The sequence below is a fragment of the Arachis hypogaea genome, chromosome 17, assembly GCF_003086295.3.
Source record: "Arachis hypogaea cultivar Tifrunner chromosome 17, arahy.Tifrunner.gnm2.J5K5, whole genome shotgun sequence".
In the NCBI taxonomy this organism is placed as follows: domain Eukaryota; kingdom Viridiplantae; phylum Streptophyta; class Magnoliopsida; order Fabales; family Fabaceae; genus Arachis; species Arachis hypogaea.
Genome location: NC_092052.1, coordinates 98,908,484 through 98,913,850, shown reverse-complemented (window position 1 = coordinate 98,913,850; position 5,367 = coordinate 98,908,484). Strand labels below are relative to the sequence as shown.

Here is a 5,367-nt window from a genome sequence, read left to right as displayed (position 1 = left end):
TGAATGGCATAAGGAGGTTCAATGGAATCTCTATGGTCTCTAGATGAGTCTCAGATTCCTTTGGTTCCTCAGAGGGAAGCTCCTTATTGATCACTGGACATCCCAGGAGGTCTTCCTCCTTGGGATTCACGTCCTCCCCTTTCTCCTTGGATTCGGCCATGATGGTTATATCAATGGCCTTGCACTCTCCTTTTGGATTTTCTTCTGTATTACTTGGGAGAGCACTAGGAGGGGTTTCAGTGATCTTCTTACTCAGCTGGCCCACTTGTGCCTCCAAATTTCTAATGGAGGACCTTGTTTCATTCATGAAACTCAGAGTGGCCTTAGATAGATCAGAGACTAAGTTTGCTAAATTAGAGGTACTTTGTTCAGAGTTCTCTGTCTGTTGCTGAGTGGATGATGGAAAAGGCTTGCTATTGCTAAACTTGTTTCTTCCATGAGAGATTTGGGTGATTTCTCCATGAGTGATTATAGGTGTTTCTATATGGTTCACCCATGTAATTCACCTCTGCTATTGCAGGGTTCTCAGGATCATAAGCTTCTTCTTCAGCAGATGCCTCTTGAGTACTATTGGATGCAGCTTGCATTCCATTCAGACTCTGAGAAATTATATTGACTTGCTGAGTCAATATTTTATTCTGAGACAATATGGCATTCAGAGTATCAATTTCAAGAATTCCCTTCTTCTGAGGCATCCCATTACTCACAGGGTTCCTCTCAGAAGTGTACATGAACTGGTTATTAGCAACCATGTCAATGAGTTTTTGAGCTTCTGCAGGCATTTTCTTTAAGTGAATGGATCCACCTGCAGAAGTATCCAATGACATCTTAGCTAATTCAGACAGACCATCATAGAATATATCCAGGATGGTCCATTCTGAAAGCATGTCAGAAGGACACTTTTTGGTCAGTTCCTTGTATCTCTCCCAAGCTTCATAGAGGGATTCACTTTCCTTCTGTCTGAAGGTTTGAACATCCACTCTAAGCTTACTCAGCTTTTGAGGAGGAAAGAACTTGGCTAAGAAAGCCGTGACCAGCTTATCCCAAGAGTTCAAGCTATCTTTGGGTTGAGAGTCCAACCACACTCTAACTCTGTCTCTTACAGCAAAAGGGAAAAGCATGAGCCTGTAGACTTCAGGATCTACTCCATTAGTCTTAACAGTATCACAGATCTGCAAGAATTCAGTTAAGAACTGAAAATGGTCTTCAGATGGAAGTCCATGGAACTTGTAGTTCTGCTGCATCAGAGAAACTAATTGAGGTTTCAGCTCAAAATTGTTTGCTCCAATGGTAGGGATGGAGATGCTTCTTCCATGTAAATTGGAATTAGGTGCAGTAAAGTCACCAAGCATTCTCCTTGTGTTATTATTATTTTTGGCTGCCATCTCCTCTTCCTGTTCGAAATTTCTGAAAGGTGCTTGCTGGATTGTTGTAATTTAGCTTCTCTTAGTTTCCTCTTCAGAGTTCTTTCAGGTTCTGGATCTACTTCAACAAGAATGTTCTTGTCCTTGCTGCTGCTCATATGAAAAAGAGGGAACAGAAAAATAATAATAATAATAGGGATCCTTTTTGCCTAGGTATAGAGGTTCCCTTATGTGAGTAGAAGAAAAGAAGAAGAGAAAATCTGAACTCAGAGAGAGAGGGTTCGGATTTTTTTGGTGAGTGAGGGAGAGATGTTAGTAGATGAATAAATAAACAGAAGGAGATGAGAGAGAAGGATATTCGAAAATTATTTTTGAAAAATGGTTAGTGATTTTCAAAAATTAAAAGAAGAAACAAATTAAAATTGAATTTTGAAACAATTAGTTAATTAAAAAGAATTTTTGAAAAAGAGGGAGATATTTTCGAAAGTTAGAGAGAGAGAGTTAGTTAGGTAGTTTTGAAAAAGATAAGAAACAAACAAAAAGTTAGTTAGTTAGTTGAAACAAATTTTGAAAATCAATTTTTTGAAAAGATAAGAAGATAATAAGTTAGAAAAGATATTTTAAAATCAAATTTTTGAAAAAGATAAGATAAGAAGATATTTTTGAAAAGATATGATTGAAATTAGTTTTTGAAAAAGATTTGATTTTTAGAATCACAATTAATGACTTGATTCACAAGAAATCACAAGATATGATTCTAGAACTTAAAGTTTGAATCTTTCTTAACAAGTAAGTAACAAACTTGAAATTTTTGAATCAAAACATTAATTGTTGATGATATTTTCGAAAATATAATATAAAATTAAGAAAAAGATTTTTATAATTTTTGAAAATAAATAAGAAAAATGAAAAAGATTTGATTTTTGAAAAAGATTTTTGTAAAAGATAGGATTTTTAAATTGAAAAATTTGATTTGACTCATAAAAAAAACAATTGAATTTTAAAAATTTTTGAAAAAGTCAACTCAAATTTTCGAATTTATGAGAAGAAAAAGGGAAAGATATTTTTTAATTTTTGAATTTTTAATGATGAGAGAGAAAAACATGAAAAATGATGCAATGCATGAAAATTTTGGATCAAAGCATGTGATGAATGCAAGAACACTATGAATGTCAAGATGAACACCAAGAACACTTTGAAGATCAAGATGAACATCAAGACTTATTTTTGAAAATTTTATATGCAAAGAAAACATGCAAGACACCAAACTTAGAAATCTTTCATGTTCAGACACTATGAATGCAATAATGCATATGAAAAACAAGAAAAGACACAAAACAAGAAAATATGAAGATCAAACAAGAAGACTGGCCAAGAACAACTTGAAGATCATGAAGAATGCAATGCATGAATGTATGGATTTTCGAAAAATGCAAAGAATTTTTTTTAGAAAAAATGCAATTGACACCAAACTTGAAAGTGACTCAAGACTCAAAAGAAACACAAAATATTTTTGATTTTTATGATTTTATGATTTTTTTTTGGATTTTTCGAAAATTATTTGAAAAAGAAAAATAAGGATTCCAAAATTTTTTTAATATGAATTTCAGGAATCTTGCACTCTTAGTCTAAAGCTCCAATCTGAGGGTTAGACATGGCTTAATAGCCAGTCAAGCTTTAGCATGTAAATCAGGTGGATCAGGAACAGCAGCAGGTGGATTAGCAACAACTAGCTTGCTCTTGATAATGTTGGGTTGGAAGCCCCAGTCCAAATGGATTTAGACATGGCTTTACAGCTAGTCAGGCTTCAACATGCTTCATGAAACACTAGAATTCATTCTTAAAAAAATTTTAGAATAATTTTCGAAAACAGATGAGAAATTTTTGAAAGATTTTTGAAATTTTTTTTTGAAAATAAAACAAAAAGAAAATTACCTAATCTAAGCAACAAGATGAACCGTCAGTTGTCCAAACTCGAACAATCCCCGGCAACGGCGCCAAAAACTTGGTGCACGAAATTGTGATCTCAGGCAACGGCGCCAAAAACTTTGTATGCACGTCTTAATAAATCATTTTTCATTCACAACTTTGATACAACTAACCAGCAAGTGCACTGGGTCGTCCAAGTAATAAACCTTACGTGAGTAAAGGTCGATCCCACGGAGATTGTTGGTATGAAGCAAGCTAGGGTCATCTTGTAGATCTCAGTCAGGCGGATATCAAATGGTTATGGAGTTTTCGAAAATAATAATAAATAAACAGAGAATAAAGATAGAAATACTTATGTATATCATTGGTGAGAATTTCAGATAAAGGTATAGAGATGCTTTCGTCCCTCTGAACTTCTGCTTTCCTGCTGTCTTCATCCAATCAGTCCTACTCCTTTCCATGGCTGGCTTTATGTAAAGATATCACCATTGTCAATGGCTACTTTTCATCCTCTCTGTGAAAATGGTCCGATGCGCTGTCACTGCATGGCTAATCATCTAGAGGCATCACCATGGTCATAGGCTACATCCTATCCTCTTGTGAAAATGGTCCAAATGCTCTGTCACAGCACGGCTAATCATTTGAGGTTCTCGATCATACTGGAATAGGATTTACCCTCCTTTTGCGTCTGTCACTACGCCCAGCACTCGCGAGTTTGAAGTTCGTCACAGTCATTCAATCCCAGAGTCCTACTCAAAATACCACAGACAAGGTTTAAACTTTCTGGACTCTCATGAATGCCGCCATCAATCTAGCTTATACCACGAAGATTCTGATTAAGAGATCCAAGAGATACTCATCCAATCTAAGGTGGAACGGAAGTGGTTGTCAGGCACGCGTTCGTTGGGGGAATGATGATGATTGTCACGTTCATCACATTCATATTGAAGTGCGAATGAATATCTTAGAAGCGGAATAAGTTGAATTGAATAGAAAAATAGTAGTACTTTGCATTAATTCATGAGGAACAGCAGAGCTCCACACCTTAATCTATGGAGTGTAGAAACTCTACCGTTTGAAAATACATAAGTGAAAGGTTCAGGCATGGCCAAATGGCCAGCCCCCATGATCTAAGAACCAGACGTCCCAAGATCATAAGATGTCTAATACAATAGTAAAAAGTCCTATTTATACTAAACTAGTTACTAGGGTTTACAGAGATAAGTAATTGATGCATAGATCCACTTCCGGGGCCCACTTGGTGTGTGCTTGGGCTGAGCTTGAATGTTACACATGCAGAGGCTCTTTCTGGAATTGAACGCCAGGTTGTAACGTGTTTCTGGCATTCAACTCTGGTTCGTGACGTGTTTCTGGCGTTTAACTCCAGACTACAGCGTAGAACTGGCGTTCAAAACCCTTTTGCGTCGTCTAAACCCGGCCAAAGTATGGACTATTATATATTGCTGGAAAGCCCTGGATGTCTACTTTCCAACGCAATTGGAAGCGTGCCATTTTGAGTTTTGTAGCTCCAGAAAATCTTCTTTGAGTGCAGGGAGGTCAGAATCCAATAGCATCAGCAGTCCTTCTTCAACCTCTGAATCTGATTTTTGCTCAAGTCCCTCAATTTCAGCCAGAAAATACCTAAAATCACAGAAAAACACACAAACTCATAGTAAAGTCCAGAAATGTGAATTTAACATAAAAACTAATGAAAACATCCCTAAAAGTAACTAGATCCTACTAAAAACATACTAAAAACAATGCCAAAAAGCGTATAAATTATCCGTTCATCACCAATCAATCCCTGTGGGATTCGACCTCACTCTATTGTGAGTTTTTACTTGATGACAATTCGGTATACTTGCCGAAGGAAAATTGTTGAGAGACAAGTTTCCATGCTATCAAGTTTATGGCGCCGTTGCCGGTGATTGATTTTGTATCAACAATGATTAAATTGGAGGATAACTAGATTGAGCATTTTTCTTTTGTTTGATTTAAGTTCATTTGAGTAATTTACTTTCTGTTCAGTTATTTTCTTCTCCTTCCCCTACCCATTTTCTTAGTTATTTACCAT

At 36.1% G+C, this 5,367-nt stretch overlaps 1 non-coding gene across 1 annotated transcript; it reads left to right on the top strand.

Annotated features, from left to right (window-relative positions):
• The first annotated feature begins 881 nt into the window (after positions 1-881).
• LOC112768632 (small nucleolar RNA R71) lies at positions 882-989 on the top strand. The gene has a single exon (XR_003186037.1). It is a non-coding gene; the product is annotated as a small nucleolar RNA R71 (small nucleolar RNA).
• The last annotated feature ends 4,378 nt before the right edge of the window (positions 990-5,367 follow it).